The sequence below is a fragment of the Adiantum capillus-veneris genome, chromosome 11, assembly GCF_014529385.1.
Source record: "Adiantum capillus-veneris isolate H3 chromosome 11, ASM1452938v2, whole genome shotgun sequence".
In the NCBI taxonomy this organism is placed as follows: domain Eukaryota; kingdom Viridiplantae; phylum Streptophyta; class Polypodiopsida; order Polypodiales; family Pteridaceae; genus Adiantum; species Adiantum capillus-veneris.
This window is the reverse complement of record NC_140941.1, coordinates 14,552,107-14,576,239: the sequence shown is the minus strand read 5'-3', so window position 1 is coordinate 14,576,239 and position 24,133 is coordinate 14,552,107.

The window sequence follows — 24,133 nt, the reverse complement described above, 5'->3', positions numbered from 1 at the left end:
GGATTTTATCTTTGGATTGCCTAAGTCTATCCATGGGAATACGGTAATATGGACGATAGTAGACAGGTTTAGTAAACAAGCTCATTTTATACCTATCAAAAAGACTATCAAAGCCCATCAAATGGCAACCCTCTTTATTTCACAAATTTTCAAGTACCATGGCTTGCCCATGTCCATAGTGTCGGATAGAGATCCTAGAATGACCAGTAATTCCTGGAACGGTCTCTTTGAGAATTTAGGAACAAGGCTAAACTTCTCTTTGGCCTATCATCCACAAACTGATGGCCAAAGTGAAATAGCTAACCCAACCATTCTCGATCTACTAAAAGCCTATGTAACGGAAGTAGATCAAAGATCCCAATGGGAGAAGTACTTACCCTTAGTGGAGTATGCTTACATAACACTGTACATACTTCCACAGGAAAAGCACCTTTCGAGGTAATTGAGGGAAGATCAAAAAGTCCCTTGCTACTTAAGGTACATGGGAAGATCTTCACTGTAGATGAGTATAGCCGAGACCTACAAGAATCTTTCCAAAAGATTAAGGATGCTATCTCTATCTCACAGCAAAGGCAAAAGGCTGCTGCTAACAAGCACATAAGAGCCCAAGCCTTTAAAGAAAACGATTGGGTCTTGTTAAAGTTTCCCAAGGCTCGATTATGGCACACAACGGGTAAGAATCCTACGGGTCACCAAAAGTACTATTCTAAACTAGCAAAAAGGTACTATGGTCCCTTTCAGATTCTTAGGCCAATCAATGAGATGGCCTATCAACTCAAGTTGCCCAATCATTGGCTCATACACAATGCTTTTCATGTGAGCCTATTAAAGCCTTAGAAAGGAGAGCCACCTCAAGAACCAACTATTGAAGACCCACCGGAGATCGAGGACCAAGAAGAGGTGCTGAAGCCCGAGTCCATTCTCCGACATGAAGACAAGGTACTAAGAGGCAGTAAGACTATCCGACGATATCTTATTAAGTTTAAGAATTATCCTTTTGAAGATGCTAGATGGATGCAAGGCATACAATTAAAGGATAAACTAAACCTTGTCAATGCTTACAATGCTTCCCAAGAGTAAGCAAATGTACAAAATGTTAAAAATGAACAAAATTTTTGTCTTATAAGACTCTCTTTTTCTTTATTTGTGCACAAAAATGAAGTAGTATGCATGCTTAGATCAAGTTTGCGGATACGACGTCTCCCAAACACCAAGTAGAGCTTGTCACTCTACTATGGAAGACTGATAGGACTAATGTGCAGACATTCTTGCGGCAGCCTGAGGCTCTCAAGCACTAAATGGACTAGTCCTCCATTGTGGAATGATGTCGTAGGGTAACATAGGGATCCTCTACCCGCTAAGAAAAGGACTCATGAACATGCTTTATCTTCTCTACACCATAGTTGAGGACGACTATGATTTCAAGAGAGAGGTAATGTCATAATAATCAATATCTAATTCTCCTAAATGATTTTCTCATATTAAACTGATCATTTAATGTGGGGAAGGCCAGGGGAGAAAAAGCTAGAATATTGGTTAAGCTAGCAGACCGGCCACAGTAGGGATCCAAAGGAGGGAAAATAGGGATCCAAAGGGGGGTCCATATGCAAAAGAGCCATCTGCAACAATGGGCTAAAAAGACCCTAAGGTTCAGCCCATTAAGACTTCCAAAATGCTAAGGTTCCAAAATTCAAAGGTTGTGTCCAAAGGTCAACCCTAGGGAAAATTGGATTCTTTGTGTGTGCCCTAAAAGTCTTTGCACATCCCTACATGGGAGGGGGCGAGCCCTAAAGGTAGGGGATGAGAGAGAAAGCCACACACACACACACACACACACAGGCTCCCTTTACACAAAGGGAATGAGGGACACATGTCAACTCCCTAGGCCAGATGCCCACAAGGTGTGCCCAATTTCTATTGGATGACCCTTGAAGTGGACCAATGAAAATTAAGCTAGATTAAATCTAGTTTAATTAATTTAAAAACATTTAATAAAATAAACCAATGAGAATTAAGTCTCCTAGAAGACTATTGGGCAATCTCCCAAGGGGTCCAATGAGCATTCAGGAGCCCCATGGCTTGCCTGATTCCTATTGGCCAGGAGGCAAAGGGGTCCAATGAGAGTTTAGTTTAATTATTTAATTACCTAAAGCTCTCACAAAAGGGGAAAGGGGGACACATGTCAGAAGGCTATCACTTATGCTGCTTAATTGTAATTGGCTTGACTTGGGGAGGGCCAATGAGTCTTCAGGAAGAGCATTTAGCAAGAGGGCTCGCCCAAGAGAGAGAGGGGGCTGATTTTTGCAAGGCATTATCACACACACACTCACACAAGCTCATGTGTGAAGAAAGAGAAGACTATCTCTTCCCAAGCTTTAATGGAGAACTCATCACCTACTCCAAGCTTGTGAGATAGAAGCCTACATCAACACTCTCTTGGCATGTGGATGCAAATCCAACCAAGAGCCAAGCTTCAATGCATGCTCATCTCCTCTACCAAGCTAATTACTAAGCTAAGCTATGCTACATATGAGTGATTATGTGAGGAGATGTACATCTTTCTTGCAATGCATGCTCATCTCCTCTACCAAGCTAATTACTAAGCTAAGCTATGCTACATATGAGTGATTATGTGAGGAGATACTCATTCTTCCTCTCAATCTACTCTCATACCCTGCTAGCTCTCACCATCTTTGAAGGTGTGTGAGGTCTTGGGTCTGAGAACGGGGATAATTCAAGTTGTGTTTGTTAAGTGTTTTGCTTAGTGCATGAAGTTTCCATCTTCATTGCACTAGCTAGTCTTGAAGGAACACAAAGAATTGTATTGTACAATGTCTCTCTTGATGGGAGAAACCATAATACAAAGCCTTTTGGAGGGGGGACCGGCTCCATGAAAATCCGGTCCTCAACTGTTGTCAATAGCTTAATTGCTCTCTTTTGAAAGTATTGTCGATGCTATCTAACTAGGTGTTAGGCTTTTTGTTGCTCTCTCCACCCAAGCACTCTTGTAATTCTCATTAGGAATCTATTCTAATGAAATGCCCACTATGTTCATGCTAATTTCCGCTACACATAAGTTATTAGGCCATTAAATGTTACAACTACAATGGTAGCCCTTGTTTCACTGGAGATGCCCACTACAGGGACATCGAGCCACAAGAGAGGATGGGAGGAGGTCTTGTTGTCCACATCTCCTCCTCTGATGAAGTCGTCTCTGGGGCGAGGCCGTTTGCCATAGGATTCTGAAGTTGCATGGTGGCGACAAAGAATGTAGGACCGTGCAAAAATTTCAACCCCTAAGGGGACTGGCTCTACAGGTGCGGACATATCCTCGCAACAAGACAATCCTGAAATTGTTCGGGTAGCTCCAGATACAACGGGGATGATTCCAGTCCCTTTGCCTTGGGAAGTCCAAACCACAAATCCTGCTGATCAGCTCCAGGCATGCAAAACGTTTTTGCAATGCATTGCGGATTCTTTGCAGTCATCAGTTTGGCCAACATTGGCGATGGAGGCACGGGTCACCAAACTTGAATCACAGGTGGCAGCCTTGCAGGCTCACAATGGGGAGATGGAGGGCCAAAACACAACACTGCACAATACAACACAGTAGCATGCTGGTGAGATGCAAGCTCTATGAGAGACTAATTTGGCGCTTGTCACCTCTATTCAAGATGATCTTCTTTGCTTGGGAATGCAGAATAGCTTGGAAAATTATTTAGCATCACATCCTGGTGATGTGATGATCAAATTAAATGATCTTGATGGACTCGCAGTGGAGATGCAGCACGACCTGCACAATTTTTGGGAGGGCCAAATGCAAAATTGGCAATCTATGTTAATCAATGCGGCGATAAATTAGCATCTAGCACAACAGCTCGTGGTGCGCCAGCCTGAGCCGCCTACTAATGACAGAGGTAAGGGAATTGTGCAAGAAGGTTTTGATATTTTTGATTGGGTGAAATCTACCAAAGAATGTGCTAAACCCAAAGCCCGTGTCTCTCATTTGCAGCGAGTCATTCATCATCTTCGTCAGGAGCGATGCAGGGTCTGTTTTTTGGCGGAGACACTTGCTCACTCTTTTTCACCTAGTCTTCCACATTGTCCACCATTTTGGCCCACTCTAAACCGATACCTGGCTCGGTATTATCCTATTCATAACCCTCTTGCTCCTTTACCCCAGGCCCCTCAGTCTATCTCCTTGCCAACATAGTTTATTTCACGGGATCCTTGGCCAGAGCAGCCTAAGATAGACCCGCAATTGATGGCGGAAGTTTACAGGGCCCATCGGCAAGATTTTAGGGGGTTCAACTACATTGACATTTCATCGTCACCAGAGCACTGGTGCAGCGGATGTATTTGGGGGGGGGGGCATACCAATCATTATGGGGATATGAAACCATCAATCAATATATTATTCTCATGTAATCCTGTGTTCTGCTGTGTATCAATGAGAAATATGGTCTTCTATTGTGCGCTCCTTGCCGCACTGTCGAAGCAAGGGCCTTGCCTAACACTGTGTGCGAGCCATAGACGGCTCCAAGCACACAACTAGCTTAACTAGTAAGCTCAAAAGAGGGCAATGGTGTGTCACTCACTGCTCTATGCTCCTGCCGTGGAGGATTCCTCGCTGCGAAGAAGAAGGAGACGTCGCTACGTCGCGCTCAACCGCTTCACCGCCGTCGTGCCGCCGCCATGCTCGATCGCACTCTCTCTCTCTCTCTCTCTCATACACACACACACACAAGGAGGTGAAGAAGAAGAAGATGGAGATGGAGATGGAGCAAGAGCACTCTTCTATTGCACAAATGAGAGAATGCGTGAATTTTAGTTTTATTTGGCTTTTATATGAGCTCACCCCATTCACACTTGGGCGCCCATGCTTAGCCAACTAATCCCTTGAATGTCCCGGTTAGAGTGCGCCTCTCATCGGCGATCACTCTTACCCTTTTCATATTGGTCCGACAAGCCCGGTACCTGGCTCTACCAAATACATAATACACGTCCGTCGTAGGTGATGGGGTGTCCGTGATCCGTGAGGGTTAACATGCCCCCCTTCCTGATGTAGATTCCGTCCTCGGAAGCTATTGAGTTGAAGCTCGTTCGTTGAGGTGGAAGAGCATTTGAGATGAATGTCCTTAACCTTCTTCAGTCACTGCAAAATCAAACAACATTGGCACAGTAATTGCATTCTCATAAGTGAGTAAAAACCATATGCAGTTTTAGGTAGACAAATTGATTGGTAAAAGAATTTCAAACAATTTGTCAGCAATGAACATTAAATTGCAATGTAATCAAATGCATAAACACATGTAAAGGTAAAAAATTAAACAAGTCTGGGGTCGCTAATTTGACGCTCGAAAGGCACTAGAGAATGAATATTAATACCATGGGTAAGCTTCTTAATTTTATGTGGTCAATTAAGTTGTTTAATCGCGAGAGCCAAGTATTCATGTTCGAGGGCTGACTAGAGGCTATATCTAGAAGTCTTTTAACATTGATTCAATTTGATGTGTGTGCTTATTTTGTATGCCTTGGGTTTTTTGCTTTTCAAGGAAAAGCGCCCACACTGGGAACCTCTAGGGCTCTAGTACCATAGGCAATACATGTGAGTGAAGTACCAAATCAAGCTGAGATTTCTCTTCCAGCTTAAGATTTTACAGTGTGCCACTTTGATTTTTTGTTTGTTCATTTTCAGCATTTTAATTTTGTAACTTTTGGGGGTCATATAACACTGATACACCTCCCCAGGCTCATCACACTAGTTAACTCCCTTTATAATACTTAAGCTAAAGGTCAATAGGGTCAAGCCCACTAGAAAGCCCTAGTACATTTCACACAATGCTGCCTGAATCAGATTAAGAACCTAAGTAACCATTGATTATTAGGAAGGCATTCCCCATGGTATTAAGAGAAGATTTCTAACACCTAACTTGGTCAAACTAGCTTAGTCGGACTGCTTGATTTTTAAACCTAGACAAGTGATTATGACAAAAACTTACATTGAATTAAATGTTTGATACTAAGAAAATGCGGTGAATATTAGGCTACCAATCACAATTAAAGCAGACAATCATAGATGCAAAAAAGATAAGGGGCAATGATAATTTGCACTCCCCCTAGAGAGTCAAGGGAATAGGATATTGTAGAGGTTGGGGGGAAACCCTAAGGCTAAACCCTAACCCTAAGGATATTGTAGAGGTTGGGGGGAAACCATATGTGCCATCCGTGTAGTCCTATAAATTTTCTTCTTCATCATAGGTGCCCATGTTTACTAAGAAGGTCACTAGACGCCTATAGTCATCTTGGTCAAAAGGGTAGGCTTGTGCAATGGGAGAAACGCTCTCTACTAAGTATGGATCAGACGTGGTCAAGAGACGTATCAGCCATTCTAACTCCTCAAAATTCCTCTCACATGCTAGCGTACCTATCAAATCCCATTCACATGCAAGCACTGGAAAGACCATGTGAAATATTTGTGAAAAGTAACGAGGGTACCTCTCACCCAAGGCAGGAGTGGATGACTCTAGCGTACTAGCCATATCTGTACACGCAAATAGATGATGGTTAGAGTGCAAATATTACAAGGGTCGTGTTCTTGTGCATAATTTTTTTTTATGATTTGTGTTATGGCTCTTGCTCTTTTACTTTCTTATCTTGTTTTTGTGAGTATAAGGCTTTATATATACATTCCCTAAGATTGGAGATTAAGAGTTCAGGGAGAAAGGTTGAGAGGGAAGCAAGTGAATGATGGATGTCCACAAACACTCCCCCCTTCCTTGGGTAGATCATACCGTTTGAAATGATGTCGTCACCCTTTGAAACCAATTGTTCCAGTTGGTAATAGGTGAGGATTTTTGCCAGTAGTTTTCTATTACCCTAGGTGCCTCGTCGAGTTGCAAGGGTGGTAAGGTACTCTCCCAGGATCGAACTTGAAGTGGTTCATCAGGTGATTCTTGAACACTGGGAGGTGTGGATTCTTTTGTAGCTTCATGGAGATCCACTACTATAGCTGGAGGCTGTGTAGAAGCTTTTACCTCTATGGATGTATTACATGAGGAGCTAAAAGCTTCATGGCACTCCCCCCTTCCTGGGCTAGGTGGAATAAATTGGTTTTGCCTTGGAGCCCAAACTAGCTCTGGACTAGGTGTGTAGCATTCTGTGATATTTCCCTTCCCACGGTCTTCCATTGGCTTTAGCGTTACACTGTTTGACTCATATGGGTTTGTTGTCGATAGGGAAGGACACATTTTACATTTAGGTACCCAAATTTGCTCATTTCCATCATAGTAGCCTTGGGCTTCTAATAGTTGTTTTGGAATCCATTGTGATTTGGTCTTGACTCTCCTAGGGCGCGCTCTTGGTTTTCCCGGGAAATTTTTTCTTGGAATGGATGGGAGGGTTGAGGTAGTTGGAAGTAAGGCCTTGGGGACCCATTGATATGTACTCTTAGGTCGTGCAGGTTGAGTACTTGCAATATTACTGCTTGCTGCAACTACAAGTGTTGAAGTGCTAGGTTCATGGGTAGCCGGCAAAGATGAGTTAATCACCTTGGCTTGTGAATGTTGGCTATCCTTCAACTTTGATAGAGTTTGCAACGTAGGTGACTTTGCTTGAATGATAGGGGTAAGAGTCGGTGGTCGCGTCGTGACACTACCAGTATCCCAATCAATAGTGCATTTGGTTTCCAACATCCACGTGCGTCCTAGGTTTACGTTGCCTTCCATAGCTCCCGCGGGCATGACTAGAAACCTCTGCACTATGCTTCCATTTTCATAGACAACAGAGGTCTGAAGGACTCCAAGAATAGCAGTTTTATTTTTATTAATACCCTTGACTTGCATCGTACTCGGGGATAGGGTCCGTTTCCCTAATTGACACCAAACTCCATAGGATAACTAATTGTGTTTAGCTCCCGTATCTAATAAGGCATTGTATAGTACTTTCCCATAGGGGCTATTTAGCTCAATTGGGTATCGTAGGGGTGGCTCAGATTCTAATGAGTCATCATCTGTGTCCTCGAAAAATGCTTGCGTGATTCCCAGATTAGCCTCTCGTTGGTGTCTAAGACGTTGTTGTCGTTCTCGAGCCTCAACTCTTGCTTGGATTTTTTAAAGCTCTGCTTGTTCCTTGGCAGCCTTCTTTTGATGGATGGCTTGCAACTCTTCCTGGCTTAGAGGATCATAATATCTTTTGAATTTACTCCCATTAAGGAATCCAATGGTTTCAACTCTATCTAGAGTCTCCACACGAATGGTACCTTGCGGGGTAATTTCACACACTCGATATGGTCCCTTACCAGCGTATTTCTATTTCTTCTTTTCATTACGTACCCCGTACATAAGAACTTTATCACCAACCTTGATGTCTTTATCCTTTAAATGGCTATCAAACCACTTCTTTCTCCTATCCTTCTCCACTAGAGCATTTCGCACAGCTAATTGCCTCTCTTCATCTAGCCTTTCCAGGATATATAATCGCTCCACTAAGGGAATACCATCCCAACCTTCTTGAGAAGCTACTCGAAGACTAGGAATGAAAAACTCCCATGGCATAACTGCTTCTTGGCCATACACCATCTTAAACATTGTGCAATTAATAGCAACTTTATACGCAGTACGATAAGCCCATAAAGCTGATGTAAGCTTTAGGTCCCAATCAGTGCGATGAGCCTCGACTGTCTTTGTCAAAATGGAGATGAGAGTTTTGTTGGTACTCTCAGCTTGGACATTTGCTTGGGGATAATAGGGTGTAGACTTGTGGTGTGATATCATGAAGTTTAATGTGAGTTCTATTATTACTTCAGTTATAAAATGAGTTCCATTGTCACTCACAAGTTCAAAGGGGCATCCAAAACGTGTGATAATGTTCTCAAAGAGGAACTTAGCTGTTGTTTTTGCATCCGCCTTCCGTGTTGCTTTTGCTTCAGCCCATTTGGTTACATATTCGGTAGCCACAATGATATATCGTGATTGCGTGTTACGTGCAGCCGGACTAATCGGTCCTACAAAGTCTAAGCCCCACTTTTCAAATGGTTGGGTTACCTTGATGGGATGTAGAGGCATCCTATCACTTATTTGTGGCTTCTTGAAGCGTTGGCATTCATCACATCCCTTTGCAAAAAGTGATGCATCCTTAAACAGAGTGGGCCACCAATAGCCTGACTGTAAGATCTTTCGGGCAGTCAAGTTTCTTGAAAAGTGACCACCAGCTACGCCCATGTGTGCCTCTTGTAGAATATATAAATACTCATCCTCGCGGACACAGCGTCTAAGAACATCATCTTTTCCTCTCTTATAGAGAGTTCCAGCCAATAAGCAATAGGGTTCGCATTCCTTGATTAATTTTCGAGCTATATCTTTTCGCAGTTCTTTGGGTGGAAAACCATTAACTAAGAAGTTAACAATCTTTTCACTCCATTCAGGCATTGTCTCAACAATGAACAAAGTAGTATCAGGCAATTCATCATCAACCCCTGTAGGAGCTTCGCCATTAGGGATACGAGATAAATGATCCGCCATGACATGTTTCCTCCCAGGCCTCACAACAACGGTGAAGTCAAACTCAAGAAGAATTAACAACCATCGTGTAATTCGACCTGTGGAACACGGCTTGTTTACCAAATATAGCAATGCTTGATGATCAACATAAAACACAAACTTGGTAGCAAGAAGGTAATAGCAAAATTTCTTTACTGCGTAAATCATAGCTAGACCTTCGCGCTCTGTAGTAGTGTAGTTCATCTCGGCATCATTTAATTGGCGACTTGCAAAGCTAATAGGGTAGTCCAATTTATGTTCTCCTGGTTGAGTTAGAACACACCCAATAGCAAAATTTGATGCATCAATATGCACATGAAAAGGTACATTCCAATCAGGTGTTCGCAGGATTGGAGCACTTGTTAGGGACTTCTTTAATAACTCATAAGATTGATGACATTCTTCCCTCCAGTGAAACTCGATAAGAAGCTTGTACAATGGACGCGCTATCTCGGAAAAGTTTAAAATAAACCTTTGATAATAACCAACATGGCCCATAAATCTTTGAACTCCTTTATAGTTTGTAGGTTGGCAATGCCTTTAATCTTACTCTCATCTGTGGATATCCCGTTCTTGGACACTATATGCCCTAGAATGACTCCATGCTTAACCCAAAATTGGCATTTGAAAGGGTTCAATGAGATGCGATAAAATCTGCACCTTTCAAATATTTTTCGTAGATATAACAAATGCTTCTCCCAAGAAGAATAAACACAAAGGTCGTCTAGGAAATCTTCACAAAACTCCCTTAGAAATTCTTTAAACGCAGTGTTTATCGTTGGAATGTAGCAGAGGCATTCGTTAAGCCAAAAGCCATAACACGAAATGCAAACACTCCAAACTCTGTGATAAAAGCAGTTTTAGCTTGGTCCTCTAATGCAATTGTTATTTGATTGTAACCAGAGTACCCATCTAAGAAGCTATAAGCTTCCTTTCCCGCAACTCTTTCAAGCAGGTGTTCTGAATATGGCAAGGGATAATGATCTCTCCTAGTGGCTGCATTAACTTTCTTGAGGTCCACGCACACTCTTAGTTTCCCATTATTTTTTGGCACAATGACTATTGGAGAAACCCATTCTGAGTGCTCAATAGGGTATATGAATCCACATTGGATAAGTTTTTCAATCTCCTCTTGTAAAATTTTGGCGTACTTAGGATTCATTGGATAGGGTCGTTGCTGGACGGGTTTAGCAGTGTTGATCATGGGAATTGTATGTTGCACCACAGAAGGTGGAACGCCCTTCATGTCATCATATGTCCAAGCAAAGATATCCTTGTATTCCTTGAGGAGCTCCTTAAGTATAGCCTCTTCAGTTTCGGTAAGGTCTTGAGCAAAAAAGATTGGTTTAGACTCCTCACCTAGTTCTGCTAATTCTATCTCTTTAACTACCGCTGGACCATCATAGACTCCACTGCTTCCATTGGTAGGTATTCGTTGGGCTTTGGCATACACAACCTTTCGCTCCCCCGTGGTATAAGATTTAAAATGTTGAGGAGCCGTATGTAAGTCAGCACACTCTTGTCTTGACAGAGACCTTTCTTTTAGTTCTTCCTCCTTTTGTTGTTGAGCTAACTCTCGGTTTTGACGTCTTCTTATAGTTCGACTCAATTTCGGCTCTGTAACCTCCAATTGAGCGAGGTCAATGGGTCGCGGGCTGCACCACATGACACTTTGGAGATGTTCATCCCAATTGTCTACTAGCTTTCGATGAGCATCACATGCCCCTAGATAACTAAGCCATTCTGCAGTAGATCTTTCCTTGTTTATCCTAGCTCTCACATTTTCTCGATATCGTCGTCTCTTATATGACCTTTGTTTCTTGTTAAGGTTTTGATTTTGGTAAATGTTTGAACTCGACTCGCCTGATAGGTCTTCGCTTGTATCTTCTTCACTCTCATATGAATTACCATAGATGGTCGTACTAGGCCTTGAGTGTTCAGTTTCTATACTTGGCTCACTCGATGTTTCCTTAGGTTCTGAATCCATTTCTTTCTGAGATTCCATTTCCAATGTGTATTGGCCTGAAGCCTTTGAGGAATCATCACTTTCACTCTCAGGTAGGTGTGCCTCTTTCTTATCATCGGATGTTACATGCGCTACACCTAACATGTTTACTGGTGCAATGTGTGGTATCTCTTCCCCATCTGGTGTTACCCAGGTTTTTCCTCTAGCTCCCCATGTATCTATAGTTGCTGCTAGGTGTACCCAATCGACATTGTCTGACTCTGCCATTCCGGGTAGGATATCCATATAAGGAGAGTTCTCCCCAATATACGTGTCTTCGTTACACGTGTAACAATACTGTAATGGAGCTGAGTGAATCGTTGTGTCTGATCGATTATCAATGATGAATTTATCTCCTAGAGGATGCGTTCGACCACTTAAAAGATCAACTCGAATGACAGAGTCTTGGAACTGTAAGTAGACGTGGTTTTTGGACCAGTCATGCACCATTTTTGCTTCCCTCATGAATGGACGCCCTAAGATCATCTCAAATGACATAGGATGCTTGGAAAAATCCATAACAATGAAATTTTGCCTTACCTTGTGTCCCAAGACCTTGATTTTGAGATCCTTTAGCATTCCAATAGGCGTAACAATAGATCCATTAGCCATTTTTACCACTACGCTTGTGGCTTCAAGGTGAGGTTGCCCCATAGACTCCCAACAACTATTTGTCACCATGCGGACTCCCGCACCACCGTCAAGGACCCCCTTTACAGTTAATCCTTTAGTAGTGATTGGTAGAGTAGCATTAGATTCATCACCTTCAAAGTATTGCCCCAACTTGTTAACGGGTACTTCAATTACAGATTCATGTCCCGCTAGGTCAGATGGTGGTGCTAAATGTTCCACATCATTCATTACAGAGTCAGGTTTGTTCATATGTGCCTGTAATTCTCCATTGAGGAAGGCTCGAAGAGCTGAGACTAGCTCGGGGTCTTTATATAGTTTGGACATGATGGTGGTTCTAACTTCTAAAGACATGAAATCCATCAATTTGGCAACATTTAATGGCATCTTGTGGGACGTAGGACCCTGACAAGAGAATGGTGAAGATGGAATCTCCACTTCCTCAAGGGGGTCGGGCATTCCCTCACCAAACATTCTCTCTAGTAGGAAAGGTGTGTGTCCACTTTGAGATGTCCTACCCTCACTCTCTTCTCGAATGATACTGGGTATAGCTAACGGCCTGTAGTTCTTGTGAGGTTGAACTTGTGTGGGAAACACTATGTCCGACATCTGGATATGTTTGGGTTCAGGTTCTAATGTTCTTTGAGTCTTCCACCAAACCCCTCAGTTGTTGGACTCGTTCAATTTCCACTGTTGGGTTTGGATAGGTTCCAATCTTTCTCTTGCAATCCTCATTTTTTGTCTCTCGTGGCTTATCTTGGGGGTTCGAAACTGGGTGGTTTAACTCTGAATACTCTTTTGGTGTTCGTCATAATTCCCTCTCATGATCCTCCTCACTGGCTTTTTCCTTTGTAGTAACAGTTTTGGTCTCTGTGGTCTCTATCGAATCTAAGTCATCCTCAGGGTCATTCATATACACGGGATCCTCTCCTGTCCCTATGTTAGTCTTTGAACTAGGTTTTGAGCTAGAAGCATTAAGGGGTTTCTTTCTTCGTGTTTTCTTCTTTCTCGCTCGGCCAATGGATGCAGCATCTCTCTCTTCGAGGATGTAATTTTGCTTTTGGAGCATCGACCATGTGAGTGCATTCACTGGTGCTATGTTTATAGTTGGTGGTGTCCCATCAACAATCTCTATTATGTTCAATGGTGTGATTTTCGGTGTGTTTGGATTGTTAGGACACTGTGAGATCAAATGATCTATGCCACAACGATTACAAGTGAGTATTGGCATTGCCAATGCACTCCCTTGACTTGTTTGCATTAGTGCGGCATTCTTTTGCATTCTAATGGGGCACTCAGCTACTCGATGTGGTCCACCACATTTGTAGCACTGAAGAGGTGGTCTCCTGGAAAAACTATTAATGTTTTGGCCTCTTGCTGCTAGCGCAGTAGCTTGATATACCGGTTTGATTTGTCCCCAATGGTCTTCCATATAGTACATGGGACACTCCTCAAGCATGTCGAGTCCATAGGTGATACTAGAGTCTATGTCCTCTTCGCAATCTACATAAGTACTCGATGACTCGCAACCTATTTGGTTCATAGGTGTAACTCTTGGATGAGGGGGTTGCGGTCCTAGCACTGGAGGTGGCAACGGTGTGGTTTGGACCACATTTTGGGTTCTAGGGACCATGTGCTGTAATGGCAACTGTTGCTCCATGGGTGGGGTAGGCATCAATGTAGGAACTCGAGGTGAGTCTGCCCAAGCTATAGGCAGTCTATTTTCCATGATGCGTTTAATCATTAGGCAATCCTTCGCTTGATGGCCATACCTACCACACGCGTTACAAGTCCCGTTAAACTTTACTATGAAAGTAGGGCATTCACTCGTAGTATGTGGGCCCAAGCAAATTGAGCACCATTGTTGCTCCCTTCTTGGATACATATGAGTGTTTTGTGGAGCACGATTATCCCTAAGGCTTTCTTGGATGGCCTTGGTGAGATCTGCCAAAGTCATCTCAAATATCATTTTCTCTTTCACGATTGGCTTTATCTTCATTGGCTCATGCCCTGATGCTTGCAAGCTACTAGACTTCGGCTCGGCGGACACTCTTTCTCCTGCAATCATTAAATTATCCTCCAATTGAATTGCATTCATGGTGACTGCTTCCCAAGTAGTGATACCTCTAATGACTAGGCCATTATAAATACTTTCATGTCGTAGTCCCCTAATGAATCTATCGAGCAATTGGTTGTTGTTGGATCGCTCGTTTGGATTGCATCGAGAATTCAAATTCTTTAGGCGACTAATGAAGTCTCTCACGGATTCACCTTCTTCTCGTTGGGCTTTCTGGAGCTGAGAGGCTACACCCCAAAGTACTCCCTCTCGTATGTATTCTTTTAATAACAGTCTCCTAAGAGTAGAGTAGATCGTTTTCTCTTCTATTCTTAAGGTTCTATACCAATCTCCAGCCTTTCCGCTTAGGGTCAAACTCAAAGCCTTACACTTATGTAGCTCATTGTGCTCTTCCAAGGAATCGCACACATGTTCAAAGACTTCCATATTTTTTCTAGCATCTCCGTCTCCACTGAATTTTTGTGTGAGCTTAGCTACTTGAACTGCCTTGCTCCTAGGATCTCTATCAGGTGCACTACGCATGTTTTCCGCAATAGAGCGACCGATAGTTTGAGCAAATGCTGCCAAATCTCCTATTTGAGCAGGTATAATGGGTGTATGTGCTCCTGGAACCACATGTGAGATGGGAGTTGGCCTTGGCCTTGGCATACGCGCGGCTCTTAGGTCCCATATTTTGTATGGTGGTGTACCAGACGGTGGTCCAAAGTTTACAGGCGTGGCCCTAGGCATAGGGGGTGCCTGATATGGCATGTTATTATTAAATGGCATGGCTCCACTTGTATAAGAGCTTGGATAATTCCATTGTGGATTGTAAGCTCTTGGAATAATCGGAGTTGTAGGAGCTACATGAGGCTGAGGTACGACAGGTGCACATGATTGATACATACATGTAGGTATAGTTGGGGGCACTGTGCTACTAGGCATCGACGCAGTGTTAACAAATGAACTCCATGGTGTACTTCTTGTCATGATCATCACTGGGATATGCATGGTAGCTGTAGTGTCATTAAGAGAAAGATGATCTAGATCTGGGAAGGTAAAGCTGCCACTTGTGGGCTCAGATTGTACTGAGGCTCCTGGCGAAACAACATATGGAGGATCAATGGGGCTCACTGAGGGAGTCTCCATTTGTGACAGGGTTGGTTGGTTGGCCTTTCCCGTATCCAACAATCTCATTAGGCCTGTTGAAGGCATGTTGATCCCTATGTTATGTCTTTCTAACTCGACAATCCTATGGAGGACATCACAGACTTTCTGTTGTTGCTCATCTATGCTAGTAGCACCCAATGTGGATTGTAGAACATCTAACCAACCCACATGATAGGTGTGTCCTGTGTACGGATCAGTTAAAGCTTGTGCTTGTAGGTCATACTCCCAATTTTTGTTTAGGAATATCCCATCTAGGCCTGGCGTGCTGGAGGTTTCCCTCAAGGTGGAAGCATTATTGCTCCCCATCGCTTGCCCCTCCATGACTGCTACCTTGGGAGCACTCGGTTCCTCGGCTGGCATGATTGTTGTCATAGGAGCCTTTGCTTTCAGGGCTCGACTTTGTTCTAACTTTCGTAGGTTCTCAATTTCCCTCTCCCTTGTTGCTTGCATATAGCGTTCGATCTCTTGCACTTCGGCAAGACTCCTACCATCGGGTAGTAAAACCTCAGAGGGAGATAGTCCTAAAGGATCAGGAGGTGCATTGGATGGAACATTCACATGCACACTCTCAAGAAGCATAGGGTCTATTTTAGGCATGAATGACGAATTTACTTCCCCACTCCCTTCATTTATTTCATTAACCGCATGTTCGGAGCGAGTAGCTCTACTAAGCGTCTCTTTTAAGTGGCTAAACACGCTGGACCCGGGCCGTGGGCCCATGGCATGCATGTCTTGACTTGAACTATCAGGGTTTGGTGTAGGATACCCCTCCATGACTTCGTAGTCAGAGGAAGAATCACTAGACGCGATATGAGGATCTTGGGTCGCGCTACCTTGAGTCCCGGCCAAAGGTCCAAAACCTAGGGTGGAGGAATAATGGGTGCCCACGTAAATGGAGGCACTACCAATATGCTCGTGCTCTAACACTCGTCCAGAGCGTAGGTTCATATGACTTGGATCCCCTAGAAGTGTCAGTGAGTGCCCGTGAAGGCTGCTCACCTAGTATTTTTGGGTGTTTTGCAACCCAAGTCTTTTATTATTTATTTATTTTTTTTATTTTTTGGTCCTTTTTTTTTTCTGACCCAGCTATAGAATAGAATGTATGATAGCTCAAAACGAGCGTCTCGGCCAGAGGGACGTGCCGTGCTTTACAGACCTCCGTTTGGTCACTTTATGTCCTCGGAATCCCTAAAACTGTCAATTTCTAGTAGGGAACTAGGCCCAAATTAGAAAGTCTAAGGGTGCAAGTGGGAAGAGAAGGGAGGAGAGTGGAGGACTTGCCCCACATGCTCTCATTCCCTCTTGAGGGGGTAGGGTATATATATAAGAGTGAGTCTAGTATATATCATAGGACTGAGGCGTGGGCTTGGGCTTGGGGAAATGATCCTGATCCCGATCAAAATTTTAGTGTAGCCGCCCAGTCACTAACGCTTAAATATTTTCGGTTTTTTTTTTTTTTTGTGGGCGACGACCGCGCGCGGTTTTGGTGACCCTTTCTTGGCCACACACACTGTCACCTACCTAACCTCCTAGTCGACAGCTCACAGCTCAGATACAGCCCACTACCTTATCTACTTCCTAACAGTGCTAACCACTAACTAATCTACTAACTAACTAATCTACTAACTAATCTGTTAACTGCTTATTGACAGTGAGCTAACTATCCACCTACTTCCTCTCTCACTACCTTACTGTGCAAAGACTTTGTGTAGGCAAACCTTGATAGAAAACTGTGTACAGACTGTGTGCAAGCAGAAATTGCTAACTGCCTTCCTACTTATTCATTCACTCCAAACAAGCTAACGACTACTAATTGTGCAAAGACTGTGTGCAAACACAAAACACAACATTATGCAGAAATCACAGAACTTGCAGACAATACAAAAATTAACAACTTGCAGAAAAAAAACTCATTCCTCTTCCTCTTCCTCTTCTTTCCTACTACAAACAACTCATAGGAGAAGCACAAAGTGCCTCTTGGGCTTAGTGCAGGGCGATTCCCCGGCAGCGGCGCCAAAAATGTGCGCTCCTTGCCGCACTGTCGAAGCAAGGGCCTTGCCTAACACTGTGTGCGAGCCATAGACGGCTCCAAGCACACAACTAGCTTAACTAGTAAGCTCAAAAGAGGGCAATGGTGTGTCACTCACCGCTCTATGCTCCTACCGTGGTGGATTCCTCGCCGCGAAGAAGAAGGAGATGTCACTACGTCGCACTCAACCGCTTCACCGCCGTCATGCCGCCGCAATGCTCGATCGCACTCTCTCTCTCTCTCTCTCTCTCTCTCTCTCTCTCTCTCTCTCTCTCTCTCTCTCTCTCTCTCTCTCTCATACACACACACACACAAGGAGGTGAAGAAGAAGAAGATGGAGATGGAGATGGATCAAGAGAACTCTTCTATTGCACAAATGAGAGAATGCGTGAATTTTAGGTTTAGTTGGCTTTTATATGAGCTCACCCCATTCACACTTGGGCGCCCATGATTAGCCAACTAATCCCTTGAATGTCCCGGTTAGAGTGCGCCTCTCATCGGCGATCACTCTTACCCTTTTCCTATTGGTCCGACAAGCCCGGTACCTGACTCTACCAAATACATAGTACACGTCCGTCGTAGGTGATGGGGTGTCTGTGAGCCGTGAGGGTTAACATCTATTCCTGTGTATCGTCTTCTATTCTGTCTTCTTATACATTGTTGTTCATCTAACGTAAGGAACCATGAGGGTATGCATTCTCGTAGTGCTTATTGCTCCATTGTGGAGCGATAGGCATTACATTTAGGTTGTTTTGTAGAGAATGGTATTTTCCACTCCTTCTCTATTATAAACTCTTTTAACTCCTCAAGATTTTCTAAGCTTTGTTGAATTGTCCACCAAGTCATACACACTTTTCCCAAATTTGGCACCTTTTGATCAAGGTTACGAATTGCAAACATAATGGGCACCATTACGGGGTGTGCATCCATTACACTCATCCACAAAGAAAGCTTGTTTATGGATCCACATAAAGTCTCAATTTTCTCTCTCACTCATTCAAATTGGTCAAGATACTATTTGTCAAATGTCATGCAGTTGAATGCATCAATCACAACGTACTTAATGCATATGAGTGATTCCAATGTGTAATAGTGGGGGGAAAATTGAGTATCAACAGGAAACTTCAACATAGCTGACATGTGTATCCTATATAAATTAAGCGTTCTTTGTCATTTCAAGATGAACTTCACAACTTGTGATGCTACATCAATTATTTTGCCAACCTATGTAGTTTCTTCACTATTATACCAATCTTTTAGCACTAAGTTTAAACGATGCGTATTGAAACCATCATGGGCATAAATGTGGAAATAATGTTTTTTAATGTAACTAGCAATTTTACAATTCTTTGCATTGTCCATGACTACTTGGACGACATATTCAACATCAATTTCTTTAATTACATTAATTAAGACCTCAACTATATATCTACCAGGTTTAATAGCATCAAAACTACCAATAGCTTTTATGAACGTCTCTCCCCTTGGACAAACCAACATAACATTGGTCAATAGTCTTCTTTGAACATTTTATCAACCATCACTGACAATTATGCTTCATGAAAGTGATATTTTTCCAATAATTAATTTGGAAACCCGCTCTTTTACTTGGAGGTAACATTTGTCCAAGATATCATTCTGTATCATGTGATACAAAGGGGCTATAAATCTTGGACTGTACTCACTAATTTTTTCCCATGCATGTTTCTAATGATGGTTGTCAACCATAAATAATGTAGTCTCAATTTAAAAAAAATGATTTTGCAAGTAGATTTTGTGTCTTGTCTAGCGTCTGCATTCAAAAGATTTGTTACAATGATCTTTGTCTCATTTACCCAAACCCAACCTTGTTGTGGTGCTTAGAAGAAACACTGCTTGGTATTGTATCTCCTTGCATATGTTTTTTGTAGTGTTTGTTGGTGTTACCACATGATTATCATGATTAATATTTAACTATGGTTTCTCTTGGCATCCATCCATAACAGATTCCTCTACTTGATATGTGTCTCTTGCCACCCTTCTTTTGCGAGCTCTTCTCTCAAACACTATGTAGTTGTAGGTGCCTGAGGATGATCTCATTTGCAACAACTCTTCTTAAAGCTACCCAAAAATGGTCCTTAGTATATGGAGCCTTGCTTGATTTTGTGGTGAATCATAATTTACATTTCCACTCCACATATTGACCGCATATGTTGTGAGAAAACTCCCACTCTTTGCCGGTTACTTTATTTTTTCTTTCCTAATTGCGTACCACTTGTGCCAGCATTTTGGTGCAAGCACAACATTTTGGTCCATTGCTTGCACTAATAGCTAAAGGAATAAGAACTACATATTCAATTTTAAAAACAATTCTCTACTTTTTAATATATATTAAAACTAAAAATTTCATTAAGAAAGAAATTCAATTTACACATCGTGTGATTTGAAATGCACTCTCTATTTGACATTATGCATAAAACAAAACTATGATTTTTCATTGCAATTACACACTTGAGAATTACTTTTACACACTATGATTTGCAAAAAATAAGACACATTAAAAAACATCACATTGTCTATATGTAGTGGTTTAGGGGTTTTTTGATTTGCTCACTTATTTTCACATGCAACATATTATAATCAACTTAGACATTGGAACGATGATAATCATTTGCGAAACACAAACAAAAGTAACAATATGTATGGTTTCAACCTCATGCACTCTCTATTTAACATTATGCATAAAGTAAAATTATGAAATCCTTAGTACATTTACACACTTAAGGACTACTTTTACCCAATCAAGGATTGTAGCCCCCATATACATTCGCTTGAGTATATAGAAGCTCTTTTCACCCAATTAAGGATTGTAGCTCTCATATTATGCAGTGACCAAAAAAAATACGTCAATTCCAACCTATGATGGTATGAAATGAAAGACTTCAAGGATCTTTATATGCCTAGTACACTAGTACAGGGCATCCAATCCCTAACAAACTCATTTTTTAAATATGGTCATCTTCTAAAACCATCTTCAGCCCCTTTATGAACTAGTGGCTTTGTTGTAATGAGCATGAATCTTAAGAGCTTCAATTTGTTTGGCATCGTACCTTTGCCTTTGGTATAGAATTTTAACTTTTTAAGAACTGGTTATCGTATTAAGAATCACATTCAACCTAAAAATAGGACCTGTGACTCTGTAAACTTAGGTCAACTCACAAGGAGAAATAATTGTATCTGATAATAGGATAGACTCCCCATGGATTTGCGTAGTCAAAATGCTAAAGATGGCATAGTTTTTACTATATACAGATTGGCCCACCGAGAAAATTAAAAAGCCCAACAGGCTTATCGACCCAAGTGGTTTTGCAGGTTACGAAGAGCGTGACGTTAATATTTAACGTAATCACATGTTTTTCATATGTGATCACTCAATGTTATTAACATGTTCACATGTTTGTGATCATGCTAATGAAATATCTGCACTCTAAAGGTATTTTTCCCAAACCCACATAACTGAGCCATTACGTAGTGGATTTCTTTTAATTCATCTGAGCATGCACATTTTCTTAATATCACCACCTGTGAAATCTTTTACTCCTCTTGATTAATTTTCAATTACGAGTTGTCTCTAGTGTGAAACTATTGGATGAATCACTACTCATGTCCTCTTCTGTCTAGGATAGATTGTCATATAGGGTACTATTGGGCTCCAAATTGTTTGTTTCCATATTTGTGCCAATATTTAGTTCAGATTCTCTATCAAGGTTAGAGTCAATTTCAATTGATGATATAGACTCTGAATCATGTGGGATATAGTCTTTTGAGACACTGCTAGTTCTAGAGTCATTCAAGCCTTCATGTTGTATGTCATTAGAAGCTATAGGAATTTCTCCTATCATATTTAAAGGTACAAGTTGCAACACTTCATTTTCCTCAAGTGTCACTCAAGTTGTCCCTTTATATTCCCAGGTTTCTATGGTTGCCACTAGGTGGACCCTGTCCACATTGTCTTACTCATGCATTCTAGGTAGAACATCCATATAAGGGAAATCTTACCCAATATCAGTGTCCTTTTTACATGTGCAAAAATATCGCAAATAGAAACAAACATATGATATATAAGTATATATGAAAAAATAGGGAGGTTCTCAAAGCATATGAATACAGTTACCTTATTGCTCTCACCCTTTTCTTCAAATTTCCACTTCGCAATGATAGCTTTTCAATTGGCAAACAATATTTCCGTCAATTTCTCATTCCAAAGGGCGTTTTTTTCAAGGCATCAATCTTTTGCTGTAACTTCTCATGCTTGATCTCGATAGCTTGCATTTCTTGTAGTGAAGTAGCCAGCCTTTCCATCGCAATGGTTTCTTGTTTAGCTCGAATGGACTCGCTTTCTTGTAGTGAAGCTGTTAGCTTTTCAATGAAAATTTGCTTTTCCTTGACTTCTTCTTGTAAAGTTAGATACGTCCCCCAATTGATTTGCCAAGATGGAAGCGTGGCCAGCAAAGAAAGATGATTCCTTGTCCAACTGTTTGATGTAGCCCAAAAATCCATTATGGCCCTCTCCTGTGTATTGCAAGAGAGAGGATATACTATTGAAGGGTGGTTTCTTGCCGGTCCTCTTGTCTATTGGGTACAAAGACCCATCACACCAAAGTGATAAGCATTTTCTCCCATTAGCTCTCATCCTTTCCATCTCAGCATTTGACCAGCATTTCCTTCCTTTTGGCATTGCATATTCCCTTGGGAGCTTTGCATGAACTATGTAAGCCATTGATTGTGAGCTTGCATCATCCATGGTTGAGTGTGAGCTAACGCGAGTGATTCAGCTGATGTATCTTGGCTATCACCACTCAAGTTGAGGGATGATTCTCCCCTTTCTCTTGTGTGTGCGTGGCTGCTCACAATTGCTTTAACTCTAAAAGCTATTGCCCTTGCCTTGCTGAACTGATTGGGTATTACAACCCAAGTTGAATGGGTAGAGAGAGAAGACAGAGAGAGAGAGAGAAGGGCAATCCACGTTTTGAAGCTTTTAATTCTGCTAACATTTGTTGATAAATTAGTTGCTGCCACTCTTTCCTTTTTTATAAAACAGCTTGATGTGAAGCTTGAGTTCCTGTCCGCGAACCAAAATGCTATTGGATTCATAGCTTTCAATCGCCTGTCAAATGTTCAAATTGGAAGAAGAATTGAACTTTACGCGCGCTCGGGATATAGTTATTACTAATCATGAAAAGATCCCCGTTTGCACATTTTCTTTTGCATACCGTGCTTTCATATCATTTGAAGTTCTTTGTTTTATTGAAATGACTTAGAAATACTGGAAACGTTTTGATATGAGTCTTTTCATTTTCAAAATTTTGATTCAAAGAACTAGAGAGAGAAAGCCCCTTAGAGGGCCCTTTTTGCTACCTCCCCAGCCCCCTAATGTCAAGCCGTCTGAAGCTGACTTTCAAGATATCTCACACCAGACCACAGTAATCCAGTTTGCTAGTGCTCTCGTTCGTGTCTCTAGCACTGGCCCTACTCTTTTGCATGAAACTAACCATTACCCCACTATCAAATGTCTTTCTTCTGCTGTCAATTTGTTGTGTTCTGAAATGCTTTCCATGCAACCATAGTGCCATGTATGTATGATACCTCCAGTCACATGCAATAGCCAGCTCTTCCTCTTCTGGAGATATGGGTTCTCCGTTCTGTCTAGCTGCTCTCACTATCTTGTCCAACCATGCCATTGTAGGGAATTCAGGTAGAGGAGAGAGATGGTCTGGAAAGGGTAAGCCTCTAGTCGTTCGGCTTCGCCTGAAATTTTGTCGCTCCTTATTGCGTCCTCTTTCTCTTCTTCATACCTTTCAATCCATTTTTGCATTGGCTCTGAATTTAGTTTATAGAACTTCATGATCTTTTCTTGCATGGCGTCGTCCATTTTCTTCGGCACCCCTTGTCCCTGCGGCACCTCTTCCACCAATCTTGCATCCTCCTCATCGCTCCATAATCGAGGCATTCCTGGGTCAAAAACGGATAGAAATTTGATTGTCAAGACAAGAGACTCTTGCACTAGCCATCCTTCTGCCTTGCTCCCCTCTGGACATCCTTTTTGGCAAACAAAACCCTTAAGTGTTTTCATGAACTGCTCTAGAAAGAACATCCAACGGCTGTGGACTGTACCTACCACTGCAACCTCATCTAGTACATGGACGAGCAAGTGCATTTGGATAGTTAGGCAGCTCGTGGGTAGATACTTCTCAATAATGCAAAGTGACTCAATGGAGTTAGCCCTTGTGACTATAATGGATTCCTCTCGTATCTCCTTAGAAGATATCCACTGCACTAGCATTGAAATCTTGTATATGCAGGACCACACTTCCTCCGTTAAACACCCCTTGATCGCAATTGGAAGAATAAATTGCAAGAACTTTTTCCAGTCATGCGATTTCAATCCTGATAATTGATCGTCACGGGTGAATGCTGTCTTGAGACACCGCATGCATCCTGTTGGCATCCTGAACTCTGATATCACCCTTTTAAATTGTCCTTCCTCGCTTTTTAGCAATACCCATGGCTCTCTTGGAAGCTTTGTTTGGCCCGCTGCATTGGTGAAAGGTCATAGCTCTGGCATCTTTCCAACTGACTGCAAATCATCTCGTGAAGCTCGATTGTCTTTCATTCCTATTATTGTCTTCCAGAGGAGCTCTCACACATTCTTGAATATATGCATT